The 19131-nt window shown below is 57.1% G+C and overlaps 1 protein-coding gene across 2 annotated transcripts in view; it reads right to left on the reverse strand.

Annotated features, from left to right (window-relative positions):
* Positions 1 to 19131, reverse strand: part of LOC140399825 (protein LBH-like) — a 62730-nt gene that overhangs the window by 43363 nt on the left and 236 nt on the right. Inside the window, exon 1 of one of the 2 annotated variants that reach the window (XM_072489279.1) lies at positions 6439 to 6462. The exons of the other annotated variant lie outside the window; for it this stretch is intronic. The gene's annotated coding sequence lies outside the window, so the exon portion shown is untranslated. Of the gene's footprint in view, positions 1 to 6438; positions 6463 to 19131 lie in introns of those variants that run through there. 2 annotated transcript variants of the gene reach the window in all.

Raw genomic sequence — 19131 nt, forward strand, 5'->3', positions numbered from 1 at the left:
CCCCATCCCGGGTGGGCCCCTCTCCGGACCCCCATCCCGGGCGGGCCCCTCTCCGGACCCCCATCCCGGGCGGGCCCCTCTCCGGACCCCCATCCCGGGCGGGCCCCTCTCCGGACCCCCATCCCGGGCGGGCCCCTCTCCGGACCCCCATCCCGGGCGGGCCCCTCTCCGGACCCCCATCCCGGGCGGCCCCCTCTCCGGACCCCCATCCCGGCCGGGCCCCTCTCCTGACCCCCATCCCGGGCGGGCCCCTCTCCTGACTCCCATCCCGGGCGGGCCCCTCTCCTGACTCCCATCCCGGGCGGGCCCCTCTCCGGACCCCCATCCCGGGCGGGCCCCTCTCCTGACTCCCATCCCGGGCGGGCCCCTCTCCTGGCTCCCATCCCGGGCGGGCCCCTCTCCGGACCCCCATCCCGGGCGGCCCCCTCTCCGGACCCCCATCCCGGGCGGCCCCCTCTCCGGACCCCCATCCTGGGCGGGCCCCTCGCCTGACTCCCATCCCGGGCGGGCCCCTCTCCGGACCCCCATCCTGGGCGGGCCCCTCTCCTGACTCCCATCCCGGGCGGGCCCCTCGCCTGACTCCCATCCCGGGCGGGCCCCTCTCCTGACTCCCATCCCGGGCGGGCCCCTCTCCTGACCCCCATCCCGGGCGGGCCCCTCTCCTGACCCCCATCCCGGGCGGGCCCCCTCTCCTGACTCCCATCCCGGGCGGGCCCCTCTCCTGACTCCCATCCCGGGCGGGCCCCTCTCCGGACCCCCATCCCGGGCGGGCCCCTCTCCTGACTCCCATCCCGGGCGGGCCCCTCTCCGGACCCCCATCCCGGGCGGGCCCCTCTCCTGACTCCCATCCCGGGCGGGCCCCTCTCCTGACTCCCATCCCGGGCGGGCCCCTCTCCTGACTCCCATCCCGGGCGGGCCTCCCTCCTGACTCCCATCCCGGGCGGGCCCCTCTCCTGACTCCCATCCCGGGCGGGCCCCTCTCCTGACTCCCATCCCGAGTGGGCCCCCGGTACCAAAGAAGAACCAGGCAACGTGCCTCAATGACTACCGACCAGTGGCCCTGACTCCAGTCGTAATGAAGTGCTTCGAGAGGTTGATCATGAAGCGCATCACCTCCATACTCCCAGAACGCCTTGATCCACTGCAATTCGCATACCGCTGCAACCGGTCCACATCAGACGCCATTTCCCTGGCCCTACACTCATCCCTAGAGCATCTCGACAACAAGGACTCCGACATCAGACTCCTATTTATTGACTACAGCTCCGCCTTCAACACCATAATCCCAGCCAAGCTCATATCAAAGCTCCAAAACCTGGAACTTGGCTCCTCCCTCTGCAACTGGATCCTCGATTTTCTGACCAACAGACCACAATCAGTAAGAATGAACAACAACACCTCCTCCACAATAGTCCTCAACACCGGCGCCCCGCAAGGCTGTGTACTTAGCCCCCTACTCTACTCCCTGTACACACACAACTGCGTGGCAAAACTTGGTTCCAACTCCATCTACAAGTTTGCTGACGATACGACCATAGTGGGCCGGATCTCGAATAACGACAAGTCAGAATACAGGAGGGAGATAGAGAACCTAGTGGAGTGGTGTAGCGACAACAATCTCTCCCTCAATGCCAGCAAAACTAAAGAGCTGGTAATTGACTGCAGGAAGCAAAGTACTGTACACACCCCTGTCAGCATCAACGGGGCCGAGGTGGAGATGGTTAGCAGTTTCAAATTCCTAGGGGTGCACATTTCCCAAAATCTGTCCTGGTCCACCCACGTCGACACTACCACCAAGAAAGCACAACAGCGCCTATACTTCCTCAGGAAACTAAGGAAATTCGGCATGTCCACATTAACCCTGACCAACTTTTACAGATGCACCATAGAAAGCATCCTATCTGGCTGCATCACAGCCTGGTATGGCAACTGCTCGGCCCAGGACCGCAAGAAACTTCAGAGAGTCGTGAACACCGCCCAGTCCATCACACGAACCTGCCTCCCATCCATTGACTCCATCTACACCTCCCGCTGCCTGGGGAAAGCGGGCAGCATAATCAAAGATCCCTCCCACCCGGCTTACTCACTCTTCCAACTTCTTCCATCGGGCGGGAGATACCGAAGTCTGAGAACACGCACGAACAGACTGAAAAACAGCTTCTTCCCCTCTGTCACCAGACTCCTAAATGACCCTCTTATGGACTGACCTCATTAACACTACACCCTGTATGCTTCACCCGATGCCAGTGCTTATGTAGTTACATTGGATATGTTGTGTTGCCCTATTATGTATTTTCTTTTCTTCCCTTTTCTTTTCATGGACTTAATGATCTGTTGAACTGCTCGCAGAAAAATACTTCTCACTGTACCTCGGTACACGTGACAATAAACAAATCCAATCCAATCCAATCTCCGGACTCCCATCCCGAGCTTCCCCTCTCCTGACTCCCATCCCGAGCTTCCCCTCTCCTGACTCCGCGGAGAACACCTCGGAGGAGAGCTCCGAGGAGGCACAGTTATAGTCGCGGCAGAGCTGTCACCCCCCCCCCCCCCGGCGTGGATACTCACATCTCGGTGGGACATGTTAGTGGACAGGCGCCTGGGGCACAGTCTGGTGAGGACCGCACTGCTGCTGATGTACATCAGGAGGAGGCAGGAACCCCCCCAGGCGAGACAGCGGTCGGGGGGCTGCAAGGCCCGGTCGCTGCGGAGCGAGGCCCGGTCGCTGCGGAGCGAGGCCCGGTCGCTGCGGAGCGAGGCCCGGTCGCTGCGGAGCGAGGCCCGGTCGCTGCGGAGCGAGGCCCGGTCGCTGCGGAGCGAGGCCCGGTCGCTGCGGAGCGAGGCCCTGTCGCTGAGGAGCGAGGCCCGGTCGCTGAGGAGCGAGGCCCGGTCGCTGAGGAGCGAGGCCCGGTCGCTGCGGAGCGAGGCCCTGTCGCTGAGGAGCGAGGCCCGGTCACTGCGGAGCGAGGCCCGGTCGCTGAGGAGCGAGGCCCGGTCGCTGAGGAGCGAGGCCCGGTCGCTGCGGAGCGAGGCCCGGTCGCTGAGGAGCGAGGCCCGGTCGCTGAGGAGCGAGGCCCGGTCGCTGAGGAGCGAGGCCCGGTCGCTGAGGAGCGAGGCCCGGTCGCTGAGGAGCGAGGCCCGGTCGCTGAGGAGCGAGGCCCGGTCGCTGCGGAGCGAGGCCCGGTCGCTGCGGAGCGAGGCCCGGTCGCTGCGGAGCGAGGCCCGGTCGCTGAGGAGCGAGACCCGGTCGCTGAGGAGCGAGGCCCGGTCGCTGAGGAGCGAGGCCCGGTCGCTGAGGAGCGAGGCCCGGTCGCTGAGGAGCGAGGCCCGGTCGCTGAGGAGCGAGGCCCGGTCGCTGAGGAGCGAGGCCCGGTCGCTGAGGAGCGAGTGTTTTGACTGCTTTAGTAAACTACAGTTCCCTCACTCGACCACTTCCTCCCTGCCTGACAGGTACATACTTATCAAGGACATGCAGTAGCTGTTCCTTGAACAAGCTCCACATTTCCATTGTGCCCATCCCCTGCAGTTTTCCTCTCCATCCGATGTATCCTAAGTCTTGCTTCATCGCATCATAATTGCCTTTCCCCCAGATAGAACTCTTGCCCTGCGGTATATACCTATCCCTTTCCATCACTAAAGTAAACGTAATCGAATTGTGGTCACTATCACCAAAGTGCTCACCTACGTCCAAATCTAACACCTGTCCTGGTTCATTACCCAGTACCAAATCCAATACAGCCTCGCCTCTCGTTGGCCTATCTACATACTGTGTCAGGAAACCCTCCTGCACACATTGGACAAAAACGGACCCATCTAATGTACTCGAACTATCGTGTTTCCAGTCAATATTTGGAAAGTTAAAGTCCCCCATAACAACTACCCTGCTGCTTTCGCTCCTATCCAGAATCATCTTTGCAATCCTCTCCTCTACATCTCTGGAACTTTTCGGAGGCCTATAGAAAACCCCTAACAGGGTGACCTCTCCTTTCCTGTTTCTAACCTCAGCCCATACTACCTCAGTAGACGAGTCCTCATCAAACGTCCTTTCTGCCACCGTAATACTGTCCCTGACTAACAATGCCACCCCTCCCCCTCTTTTACCACCTTGCGATCTAATGAGATGTCGCGATCTAACGAGATGTCGCGATCTCATGCGATCTAACGAGACGTCGCGATCTAACGAGACGTCCCGATCTAACGCGATCTAACGAGATGTCGCGATCTCACGCGATCTAACGAGGTGTCGCAATCTAACGAGACGTCCCTTCTAATGCGATCTAACGAGACGTTGCGATCTAATAAGATGTCGCGATCTAACGACATGTCACAATCTAACGAGATGTCCCGATCACACGTGATCTAACGCGACGTCGCAATCTCACACGATCTAACGAGATGGCGCGATCTAACGAGATGTCGCGATCTAACACGATGTCGCGATCTAACGACATGTCACGATCTAACGACATGTCACGATCCAACGAGACGTTGCGATCTAACGAGATGTCACGATCCAACGAGACGTCGCGATCCAACGAGACGTCGCGATCTAACGAGACGTCGCGATCTAACGAGATGTCGCGATCTAACGAGATGTCGCGATCTCACGACTTGTCACGATCTAACGACATGTCACGATCCAACGAGACGTTGCGATCTAACGAGATGTCGCGATCCAACGAGACGTCGCGATCCAACGAGACGTCGCGATCTCACGAGACGTCGCGATCTAACGAGATGTCGCGATCCAACGAGACGTCGCGATCCAACGAGACGTCGCGATCCAACGAGACGTCGCGATCTAACGAGACGTCGCGATCTAACGAGATGTCGCGATCTAACGAGACGTCGCGATCTAACGAGACGTCGCGATCCAACGAGACGTCGCGATCTCACGAGACGTCGCGATCTAACGAGATGTCGCGATCTAACGAGATGTCGCGATCTAACGAGACGTCGCGATCTCACGAGACGTCGCGATCTCACGAGACGTCACGATCTAACAAGATGTCGCGATCTCACGAGACGTCGCGATCTCACGAGACGTCACGATCTAACAAGATGTCGCGATCTAACGAGACGTCACGATCTAACAAGATGTCGCGATCTCACGACATGTCACGATCCAACGAGACGTCGCGATCCAACGAGACGTCGCGATCTAACGAGACGTCGCGATCTAACGAGATGTCGCGATCTAACGAGACGTCGCGATCCAACGAGACGTCGCGATCTAACGAGACGTCGCGATCTAACGAGACGTCGCGATCTAACGAGATGTCGCGATCTAACGAGATGTCGCGATCTAACGAGACGTCACGATCTAACGAGACGTCACGATCTAACAAGATGTCGCGATCTCACGAGACGTCACGATCTAACAAGATGTCGCGATCTAACGAGATGTCGCGATCTAATGAGACGTCGCGATCTAACGAGACGTCACGATCTAACAAGATGTCGCGATCTAACAAGACGTCGCGATCTAACGAGACGTCACGATCTAACAAGATGTCGCGATCTCACGAGACGTCACGATCTAACAAGATGTCGCGATCTAACAAGACGTCGCGATCTAACGAGACGTCACGATCTAACAAGATGTCGCGATCTCACGAGACGTCACGATCTAACAAGATGTCGCGATCTCACGACATGTCACGATCCAACGAGACGTCGCGATCCAACAAGACGTCGCGATCTAACGAGACGTCGCGATCTAATGAAATGTCACGATCTAACGCGATCTAACGAGACGTCGAGATCAGACGAGATGTCGCGATCTAACGAGATATCGCGATCCAACGTGATCAACGCGATCTAACGAGATGGCGCGAACTCACGCGATCTAACGAGACGTCGAGATCAGACGAGATGTCACGATCTAATGAGATATCGCGATCCAACGTGATCAACGCAATCTAACGAGATGGCGCGAACTCACGCGATCTAACGAGACGTCGCGATCTAACGAGCTCTCACGAGACGTCGCGATGTGGACCTTGCCCTCGTTGGGCCAGATCCAGATTTACAAATCAAAGTCCGCAGTTAGGTGCCCGATGCTCCCAGGGCCCCGGAACAGATACCCGCGTCAGGGAGACCTCCAATGTGGACCAGGCATTGCGGGCCCTGTGGGGGACCCCCGGCCATCAGGGGGCCCTGGGGTGGTCAGACTCTGGGCAGGACAGTAACCTGCCCCTCCCGCTGACAGCCAGGGACCTTAGCACTGCCACTCGGGTACCTGGACTGCCAGGCTGGCAGTACTAAGGGTTGTTTGGTCCCGGCCGGGGGAGGGGTTGCCCTCAAGGACCCCCTAATCGTTACGTTGGGGCATTGGGTGGGGGTGCCGAGGCTGCGGTGGGCTGTCGGAGGGGGGGGGGGGGTTAGGTGCACTCGGTGGACCGTCCCTCACCCAGAGACAAACAGAAACCGAGTTACCTCTGCTAGTGGGGCACTCACACCGGCTGTGTTTCCAGCACAGACACCAACAGATGCAGCAGCTTCAGGAAGAGGAAGCGAGGCCTGAACCGCACTGTTTAAAGTCACGCTCAGAGGCGGAGAAGGCAGCGTGAGGGAGAGGAAGAGGCTAACTTATCGACAAGGAAAAATCAAAGGACCCAGCCGTCATGTGTTCACCCAACAGCTAATCTCTGCAATGCTCAGCACCTCTGGCAATTGTGTGCAACAAGCAATGTATAGAAACTGCGCAACACTCATCTTTTAATCACAGCCACAGTCTGATTAATAAACTTTGTAAAGGAGGTTAAGGTCAGTACTGAGGGAGTGCCGCACTGTCAGAGGGTCAGTACTGAGGGAGTGCCGCACTGTCAGAGGGTCAGTACTGAGGGAGCGCCGCACTGTCAGAGGGTCAGTACTGAGAGAGTGCCGCACTGTCAGAGGGTCAGTACTGAGGGAGTGCTGCACTGTCTGAGGGTCAGTACTGAGGGAGTGCTGCACTGTCAGAGGGTCAGTACTGAGGGAGTGCCGCACTGTCAGAGGGTCAGTACTGAGGGAGTGCCGCACTGTCAGAGGGTCAGTACTGAGGGAGCGCCGCACTGTCAGAGGGTCAGTACTGAGGGAGTGCTGCACTGTCAGAGGATCAGTACTGAGGGAGTGCTGCACTGTCTGAGGGTCAGTACTGAGGGACTGCTGCACTGTCAGAGGGTCAGTACTGAGGGAGTGCCGCACTGTCAGAGGGTCAGTACTGAGGGAGCGCCGCACTGTCAGAGGGTCAGTACTGAGAGAGTGCCGCACTGTCAGAGGGTCAGTACTGAGGGAGTGCTGCACTGTCTGAGGGTCAGTACTGAGGGACTGCTGCACTGTCAGAGGGTCAGTACTGAGGGAGTGCCGCACTGTCAGAGGGTCAGTACTGAGGGAGTGCCGCACTGTCAGAGGGTCAGTACTGAGGGAGTGCCGCACTGTCAGAGGGTCAGTACTGAGGGACTGCTGCACTGTCAGAGGGTCAGTGCTGAGGGAGTGCTGCCCTGTCAGAGGTTCAGTACTGAGGGACTGCTGCACTGTCAGAGGGTCAGTGCTGAGGGAGTGCTGCCCTGTCAGAGGGTCAGTACTGAGGGAGTGCTGCACTGTCAGAGGGTCAGTACTGAGGGAGTGCTGCCCTGTCAGAGGGTCAGTACTGAGGGAGTGCCGCACTGTCAGGGGGTCAGTACTGGGGGAGCGCTGCACTGTCAGAGGGTCAGTACTGAGGGAGTGCCGCACTGTCAGGGGGTCAGTACTGGGGAGTGCTGCACTGTCAGAGGGTCAGTACTGAGGGAGTGTCTCACTGTCAGAGGGTCAGTACTGAGGGAGTGCTGCACTGTCAGAGGGTCAGTACTGAGGGAGTGTCTCACTGTCAGAGGGTCAGTACTGAGGGAGTGCTGCACTGTCAGAGGGTCAGTACTGAGGGAGTGTCTCACTGTCAGAGGGTCAGTACTGAGGGAGTGCCGCACTGTCAGAGGGTCAGTACTGAGGGAGTGCCGCACTGTCGGAGGGTCAGTACTGAGGGAGTGCCGCACTGTCGGACGGTCAGTACTGAGGGAGTGCCGCACTGTCAGAGGGTCAGTACTGAGGGAGTGCCGCACTGTCAGAGGGTCAGTACTGAGGGAGTGCTGCACTGTCAGAGGGTCAGTACTGAGGGAGTGCCGCACTGTCAGAGGGTCAGTACTGAGGGAGTGCCGCACTGTCAGGGGGTCAGTACTGAGGGAGTGCCGCACTGTCAGTGGGTCACTACTGAGGGAGTGCTGCACTGTCAGAGGGTCAGTACTGAGGGAGTGCTACCCTGTCAGAGGGTCAGTACTGAGGGTGTGCCGCACTGTCAGTGGGTCACTACTGAGGGAGTGCTGCACTGTCAGAGGGTCAGTACTGAGGGAGTGCTACCCTGTCAGAGGGTCAGTACTGAGGGTGTGCCGCACTGTCAGGGGGTCAGTACTGAGGGAGTGCTGCACTGTCAGAGGGTCAGTACTGAGGGAGTGCTACCCTGTCAGAGGGTCAGTACTGAGGGAGTGCCGCACTGTCAGTGGGTCACTACTGAGGGAGTGCTGCACTGTCAGAGGGTCAGTACTGAGGGAGTGCCGCACTGTCAGGGGGTCAGTACTGAGGGAGCGCTGCACTGTCAGAGGGTCAGTCCTGAGGGAGTGACCCACTGTCAGAGGGTCAGTACTGAGGGAGTGCCGCACTGTCAGAGGGTCAGTACTGAGGGAGTGCCGCACTGTCAGAGAGTCAGTACTGAGGGAGTGCCGAACTGTCAGAGGGTCAGTACTGAGGGAGTGCCGCACTGTCAGAGGGTCAGTACTGAGGGAGTGCCGCACTGTCAGAGGGTCAGTACTGAGGGAGTGCCGCACTGTCAGAGGGTCAGTACTGAGGGAGTGCTGCACTGTCTGAGGGTCAGTACTGAGGGAGTGCTGCACTGTCAGAGGGTCAGTACTGAGGGAGTGCCGCACTGTCAGAGGGTCAGTACTGAGGGAGTGCCGCACTGTCAGAGGGTCAGTACTGAGGGAGTGCTGCACTGTCAGAGGGTCAGTACTGAGGGAGCGCCGCACTGTCAGAGGGTCAGTACTGAGGGAGTGCCACACTGTCAGAGGGTCAGTACTGAGGGATGCCGCACTGTCAGAGGGTCAGTACTGAGGAAGTGCTGCACTGTCAGAGGGTCAGTACTGAGGGAGTGCCGCACTGTCAGAGTGTCAGTACTGAGGGAGTGCTGCACTGTCAGAGGGTCAGTACTGAGGGAGCGCCGCACTGTCAGAGGGTCAGTACTGAGGGAGTGTCGCACTGTTAGAGGGTCAGTACTGAGGGAGTGCCGCACTGTCAGAGGGTCAGTACTGAGGGAGTGCCGCACTGTCAGAGGGTCAGTACTGAGGGAGTGTCGCACTGTCAGAGGGTCAGTACTGAGGGAGTGCTGCACTGTCAGAGGGTCAGTACTGAGGGTGTGCCGCACTGTCAGAGGGTCAGTACTGAGGGAGTGCTGCACTGTCAGAGGGTCAGTACTGAGGGAGCGCCGCACTGTCAGAGGGTCAGTACTGAGGGAGTGCCGCACTGTCAGAGGGTCAGTACTGAGGGAGTGCCGCACTGTCAGAGGGTCAGTACTGAGGGAGTGCCGCACTGTCAGAGGGTCAGTACTGAGGGAGTGCCGCACTGTCAGAGGGTCAGTACTGAGGGAGTGCCGCACTGTCAGAGGGTCAGTACTGAGGGAGTGCCGCACTGTCAGAGGGTCATTCTGTTCTTGGAAGTTGTGTCTTGTGGTTTCATAGAATTTACAGTGCAGAAGGAGGCCATTCGGCCCATCGAGTCTGCACCTGCCCTGGGAAAGAGCACCCTACCCAAGCCCACACCTCCACCCTATCCCAGTAACCCAACCTTACCTTTTGTGGTCACTAAGGGCAATTGATCAAGGCCAATCCACCTTAGCTGCACATCTTTGGACTGTGGGAGGAAACCGGAGCACCCGGAGGAAACCCACGCACACACGGGGAGGACGTGCAGACTCCGCACAGACCGTGACCCAGCGGGGAATCGAACCTGGGACCCTGGCGCTGTGAAGCCACAGTGCTAACCACTGTGCTCCCGTGCTGGTCGATCTGTTTGGATCTGATTTTCAGGGCTTTGGGGGAAGAGCAGGGGGTCATGTCACTAATTAGGTCGACCCAAGAGAGACAGGACCCATACTGCACTGCAGCAGCCTCCCCACCTTACGTGACTCCTTGATTAGCTTTTGCCACCCGTTCCACCCCAAGGACAGTGTTCTCTGCATTTCAAGGGACTATTAGCGAGGCAGAGACCGTTCAGAGGGACGGCAGAAGCACGAATGTTGTTGTAAGAGTCTATGATTTGGTCGCGGAGTCAGCATCTTTCCGTGCACACATCAGATGTCATGTTTGTGACATTACTTCAGTGAAGTTTGAAGACCTTTCAAAAGTCTGGAGGATGTGAAATGTGCGATGGAAAGACAAGTGCCTTCCGAAAAGGTCAGCATGATAGAAGCTAGGAAACTCAGGAAGCATCACTCCAGGAACCCACTTAGTAATAAAGGCAAATGGCGAGATAAGGACGATTTGAGAAAGGCAGGTTCGGAATGCTCTCTGCTGGGAGGATTCGCAAATCCACCAGTAGTTTCTGCAGCTCGTGAAGAAGGTTAAAGAGTTAAATTTAAATAAAGGCCCCAGCTTTTATCCACCTCACATTCAAGTCAGCAGACCTGAAGATTGGCAGCAGTGTTGACTAAATGAGATATTACACCCCCTGGTACACAGGGCTGAGATATTACACCCCCTGGTCCACAGGGCTGAGATATTACACCCCCTGGTACACAGGGCTGAGATATTACACCCCCTGGTACGCAGGGCTGAGATATTACGCCCCCTGGTACAGAGGGCTGAGATATTACACCCCCTGGTCCACAGGGCTATGATTATACACCCCCTGGTACGCAGGGCTGAGATATTACGCCCCCTGGTACGCAGGGCTGAGATATTACACCCCCTGGTACACAGGGCTGAGATATTACACCCCCTGGTCCACAGGGCTGAGATATTACACCCCCGGTACACAGGGCTATGATTATACACCCCCTGGTACACAGGGCTGAGATATTACACCCCTGGTCCACAGGGCTGAGATATTACACCCCCTGGTCCACAGGGCTGAGATATTACACCCCCGGTACACAGGGCTGAGATATTACACCCCCTGGTACACAGGGCTGAGATATTACACCCCCTGGTCCACAGGGCTGAGATATTACACCCCCGGTACACAGGGCTATGATTATACACCCCCTGGTACGCAGGGCTGAGATATTACGCCCCCTGGTACACAGGGCTGAGATATTACACCCCCTGGTACAGAGGGCTGAGATATTACACCCCCTGGTACACAGGGCTGAGATATTACACCCCCTGGTCCACAGGGCTGAGATATTACACCCCCGGTACAGAGGGCTGAGATATTACACCCCCGGTACACAGGGCTGAGATATTACACCCCCGGTACACAGGGCTGAGATATTACACCCCCCGGTACACAGGGCTGAGATATTACACCCCCGGTACACAGGGCTGAGATATTACACCCCCTGGTCCACAGGGCTGAGATATTACACCCCCTGGTACACAGGGCTGAGATATTACACCCCCTGGTCCACAGGGCTGAGATATTACACCCCCGGTACACAGGGCTGAGATATTACACCCCCTGGTCCACAGGGCTGAGATATTTCACCCCCAGTACACAGGGCTGAGATATTACACCCCTGGTACACAGGGCTGAGATATTACACCCCCGGTACACAGGGCTGAGATATTACACCCCTGGTACGCAGGGCTGAGATATTACACCCCCTGGTCCACAGGGCTGAGATATTACACCCCCTGGTACACAGGGCTGAGATATTACACCCCCGGTACACAGGGCTGAGATATTACACCCCCTGGTCCACAGGGCTGAGATATTACACCCCCGGTACACAGGGCTGAGATATTACACCCCCTGGTACACAGGGCTGAGGTAATACAATCCTGGTACGCAAGGCTGAGATATTACAATCCCTGGTACACAGGGCTGAGATATTACACCCCCGGTACACAGGGCTATGATTATACACCCCCTGGTACACAGGGCTGAGATATTACGCCCCCTGGTACACAGGGCTGAGATATTACACCCCCTGGTACACAGGGCTGAGATATTACACCCCCTGGTACACAGGGCTGAGATATTACACCCCCTGGTACACAGGGCTGAGATATTACACCTCCTGGTACACAGGGCTGAGATATTACACCCCCCGGTACACAGGGCTGAGGTAATACAATCCTGGTACGCAAGGCTGAGATATTACAATCCCTGGTACACAGGGCTGAGATATTACACCCCCTGGTACACAGGGCTGAGATATTACACCCCCTGGTACGCAGGGCTGAGATATTACACCCCCTGGTACGCAGGGCTGAGATATTACACCCCCTGGTACGCAGGGCTGAGATATTACGCCCCCTGGTACACAGGGCTATGATTATACACCCCCTGGTACGCAGGGCTGAGATATTACACCCCCTGGTACGCAGGGCTGAGATATTACGCCCCCTGGTACACAGGGCTATGATTATACACCCCCTGGTACACAGGGCTGAGATATTACGCCCCCTGGTACACAGGGCTGAGATATTACACCCCCTGGTACACAGGGCTGAGATATTACACCCCGGTACACAGGGCTGAGATATTACACCCCCTGGTACACAGGGCTGAGATATTACACCCCCGGTACAGAGGGCTGAGATATTACACCCCCTGGTACACAGGGCTGAGATATTACACCCCCTGGTACACAGGGCTGAGATATTACACCCCCTGGTACACAGGGCTGAGATATTACACCCCCTGGTACACAGGGCTGAGATATTACACCCCCTGGTACACAGGGCTGAGGTAATACAATCCTGGTACGCAAGGCTGAGATATTACAATCCCTGGTACACAGGGCTGAGATATTACACCCCCTGGTACACAGGGCTATGATTATACACCCCCTGGTACACAGGGCTGAGATATTACACCCCCTGGTACACAGGGCTGAGATATTACACCCCCTGGTACACAGGGCTGAGATATTACACCCCCTGGTACACAGGGCTGAGATATTACACCCCCGGTACACAGGGCTGAGATATTTCACCCCCAGTACACAGGGCTGAGATATTACACCCCCTGGTCCACAGGGCTGAGATATTACACCCCCTGGTCCACAGGGCTGAGATATTACACCCCCGGTACACAGGGCTGAGGTAATACAATCCTGGTACGCAAGGCTGAGATATTACAATCCCTGGTACACAGGGCTATGATTATACACCCCCTGGTACACAGGGCTGAGATATTACGCCCCCTGGTACACAGGGCTGAGATATTACACCCCCTGGTACGCAGGGCTGAGATATTACACCCCCTGGTACGCAGGGCTGAGATATTACGCCCCCTGGTACACAGGGCTATGATTATACACCCCCTGGTACACAGGGCTGAGATATTACGCCCCCTGGTACACAGGGCTGAGATATTACACCCCCTGGTACGCAGGGCTGAGATATTACACCCCCTGGTACACAGGGCTGAGATATTACACCCCCTGGTACGCAAGGCTGAGATATTACACCCCCTGGTACACAGGGCTGAGATATTACACCCCCTGGTACACAGGGCTGAGATATTACACCCCCTGGTACACAGGGCTGAGATATTACACCCCCTGGTACACAGGGCTGAGATATTACACCCCCGGTACAGAGGGCTGAGATATTACACCCCCTGGTACACAGGGCTGAGATATTACACCCCCTGGTACGCAGGGCTGAGATATTACACCCCCTGGTCCACAGGGCTGAGATATTACGCCCCTGGTACACAGGGCTGAGATATTACACCCCCTGGTACACAGGGCTGAGATATTACACCCCCGGTACACAGGGCTGAGATATTACACCCCCGGTACACAGGGCTGAGATATTACACCCCCGGTACACAGGGCTGAGATATTACACCCCCCGGTACACAGGGCTGAGATATTACACCCCCTGGTACACAGGGCTGAGATATTACACCCCCGGTACACAGGGCTGAGATATTACACCCCCGGTACAGAGGGCTGAGATATTACACCCCCGGTACAGAGGGCTGAGATATTACACCCCCGGTACACAGGGCTGAGATATTACACCCCCTGGTACACAGGGCTGAGATATTACACCCCCGGTACACAGGGCTGAGATATTACACCCCCGGTACACAGGGCTGAGATATTACACCCCCGGTACACAGGGCTGAGATATTACACCCCCTGGTACACAGGGCTGAGATATTACACCCCCGGTACACAGGGCTGAGATATTACACCCCCTGGTACACAGGGCTGAGATATTACACCCCCGGTACAGAGGGCTGAGATATTACACCCCCGGTACACAGGGCTGAGATATTACACCCCCTGGTACACAGGGCTGAGATATTACACCCCCGGTACACAGGGCTGAGATATTACACCCCCTGGTACGCAGGGCTGAGATATTACACCCCCGGTACACAGGGCTGAGATATTACACCCCCTGGTCCACAGGGCTGAGATATTACACCCCCTGGTACACAGGGCTGAGATATTACACCCCCTGGTACAGAGGGCTGAGATATTACACCCCCTGGTACACAGGGCTGAGATATTACACCCCCTGGTACACAGGGCTGAGATATTACACCCCCTGGTACACAGGGCTGAGATATTACACCCCCGGTACACAGGGCTGAGATATTACACCCCCGGTACACAGGGCTGAGATATTACACCCCCTGGTCCACAGACACAGACACTCTCACACTCTCCCACTCTCTCTCACACACACACACACAGACACACCCACTCACACACCCACTCACACACCCACTCACACACCCACTCACACACTCACTCACACCCACTCACACCCACTCACACCCACTCACTCACACCCACTCACACACCCACTCACACACCCACTCACACACCCACTCACACACCCACTCACACACCCACTCACACACTCGCTCACTCACACCCGCTCACTCACACCCGCTCACTCACACCCACTCACTCACACCCACTCACTCACACCCACTCACTCACACCCACTCACTCACACCCACTCACTCACTCACACCCACTCACTCACTCACACCCGCTCACTCACACCCGCTCACTCACACCCACTCACTCACTCACACCCGCTCACTCACACCCGCTCACTCACACCCGCTCACTCACACCCGCTCACTCACACCCGCTCACTCACACCCACTCACTCACACCCACTCACTCACTCACACCCACTCACTCACTCACACCCACTCACTCACACCCACTCACTCACTCACACCCACTCACTCACTCACACCCACTCACTCACACCCACTCACTCACTCACACCCACTCACTCACACCCACTCACTCACTCACACCCACTCACTCACTCACACCCACTCACTCACTCACACTCACACCCACTCACTCACTCACACCCACTCACTCACACCCACTCACTCACACCCACTCACTCACACCCACTCACTCACACCCACTCACTCACACCCACTCACTCACACCCACTCACTCACACCCACTCACTCACACCCACTCACTCACTCACACCCACTCACTCACTCACACCCACTCACTCACACCCACTCACTCACTCACACCCACTCACACACTCACACTCACACCCACTCACTCACACCCACTCACTCACACCCACTCACTCACACCCGCTCACTCACACCCGCTCACTCACACCCGCTCACTCACACCCGCTCACTCACACCCACTCACTCACTCACACCCACTCACTCACTCACACCCACTCACACACTCACACTCACACCCACTCACTCACACCCACTCACTCACACCCACTCACTCACACCCACTCACTCACTCACACCCACTCACTCACTCACACCCACTCACACCCACTCACACACTCACACTCACACTCACACCCACTCACTCACACCCACTCACTCACACCCACTCACTCACTCACACCCACTCACTCACTCACTCACACCCACTCACACACTCACACTCACACCCACTCACTCACACCCACTCACTCACACCCACTCACTCACACCCACTCACTCACACCCACTCACTCACTCACACCCACTCACTCACTCACACCCACTCACTCACTCACACCCACTCACTCACACCCACTCACTCACACCCACTCACTCACACCCACTCACTCACACCCACTCACTCACACCCACTCACTCACACCCACCCACTCACTCACACCCACCCACTCACACCCACACACTCACACCCACACACTCACACCCACACACTCACACCCACTCACTCACTCACACCCACTCACTCACACCCACCCACTCACACCCACCCACTCACTCACACCCACCCACTCACACCCACTCACTCACACCCACTCACTCACACCCACTCACTCACACCCACCCACTCACTCACACCCACTCACTCACTCACACTCACACCCACTCACACACTCACACTCACACCCACTCACTCACACCCACTCACTCACACCCACTCACTCACACCCACTCACTCACACCCACTCACTCACTCACACCCACTCACTCACTCACACCCACTCACTCACACCCACCCACTCACACCCACTCACTCACACCCACTCACTCACACCCACTCACTCACACCCACCCACTCACACACTCACACTCACACCCACTCACTCACACCCACTCACTCACACCCACTCACTCACACCCACTCACTCACACCCACTCACTCACACCCGCTCACTCACACCCGCTCACTCACACCCGCTCACTCACACCCGCTCACTCACACCCGCTCACTCACACCCGCTCACTCACACCCGCTCACTCACACCCACTCACTCACTCACACCCACTCACTCACTCACACCCACTCACACACTCACACTCACACCCACTCACTCACACCCACTCACTCACACCCACTCACTCACACCCACTCACTCACTCACACCCACTCACTCACTCACACCCACTCACACACTCACACCCACTCACACACTCACACCCACTCACTCACACCCACTCACTCACACCCACTCACTCACACCCACTCACTCACACCCACTCACTCACACCCACTCACTCACACCCACTCACTCACACCCACTCACTCACTCACACCCACTCACACACTCACACTCACACCCACTCACTCACACCCACTCACTCACACCCACTCACTCACACCCACTCACTCACACCCACTCACTCACTCACACCCACTCACTCACTCACACCCACTCACTCACACCCACTCACTCACACCCACTCACTCACTCACACCCACTCACTCACACCCACTCACTCACACCCACTCACTCACACCCACCCACTCACTCACACCCACCCACTCACTCACACCCACCCACTCACACCCACACACTCACACCCACACACTCACACCCACACACTCACACCCACTCACTCACACCCACTCACTCACTCACACCCACTCACTCACACCCACCCACTCACTCACACCCACCCACTCACTCACACCCACCCACTCACACCCACTCACTCACACCCACTCACTCACACCCACTCACTCACACCCACCCACTCACTCACACCCACTCACTCACTCACTCACACCCACTCACTCACACCCACTCACACACTCACACTCACACCCACTCACTCACACCCACTCACTCACACCCACTCACTCACACCCACTCACTCACACCCACCCACTCACACCCACTCACTCACACCCACTCACTCACACCCACCCACTCACTCACACCCACTCACTCACTCACACCCACTCACACACTCACACTCACACCCACTCACTCACACCCACTCACTCACACCCACTCACTCACACCCACTCACTCACACCCACTCACTCACACCCACTCACTCACTCACACCCACTCACTCACTCACACCCACTCACTCACACCCACCCACTCACTCACACCCACACACTCACACCCACTCACTCACACCCACTCACTCACACCCACCCACTCACTCACACCCACACACTCACACCCACTCACTCACACCCACTCACTCACACCCACTCACTCACACCCACTCACTCACACCCACTCACTCACACCCACTCACTCACTCACACCCGCTCACTCACACCCACTCACTCACTCACACCCACTCACTCACACCCACTCACTCACACCCACTCACTCACACCCACTCACTCACACCCACTCACTCACACCCACCCACTCACTCACACCCACTCACTCACTCACACTCACTCACACCCACTCACTCACACCCACTCACTCACACCCACTCACTCACTCACACTCACTCACACCCACTCACTCACTCACACCCACTCACACCCACTCACTCACTCACACCCACTCACTCACACCCACTCACTCACACCCACTCACTCACACCCACTCACTCACACCCACTCACTCACACCCACTCACTCACACCCACTCACTCACTCACACCCACTCACTCACACCCACTCACTCACACCCACTCACTCACACACTCACTCACACCCACTCACTCACACCCACTCACTCACACCCACTCACTCACACCCACTCACTCACACACTCACTCACACACTCACTCACACACTCACTCACACCCACACACTCACACCCACTCACTCACACCCACTCACACCCACTCACTCACACCCACTCACTCACACCCACTCACTCACACCCACTCACACCCACTCACACTCACTCACACAGAGGGGAAGAAAGGCGAAGAAACGTAAGTGAAAGGAAAAGTGTGTCGTTGTTTCAGATGGAGGTTTCCAGCACTTTCCTCCTCTTCAAACGTTGCTTTCATTTTGCGGTCTGTATTGTGGATTCATTCAGGCCTCTGTGGTTTCAGGGAGACAGCACCCACAGTCTTTCTGGAGAAAGACTGGGGGAGAGAGAGGAGACCTTGGCTCTGTGCCTCCAGCAACTAAACGGAGGGACTCTGAAAACCATTCCACTGGGCTCGGATCCGATCACCACCTGTTACCGGGCAGAGTACGGCCTTTTGGCCCCATTTATTGGCCACCTGCCAACCAATCAAATCGAGTCCCCG

This window comes from Scyliorhinus torazame, chromosome 24, assembly GCF_047496885.1.
Source record: "Scyliorhinus torazame isolate Kashiwa2021f chromosome 24, sScyTor2.1, whole genome shotgun sequence".
Lineage (NCBI taxonomy): Eukaryota > Metazoa > Chordata > Chondrichthyes > Carcharhiniformes > Scyliorhinidae > Scyliorhinus > Scyliorhinus torazame.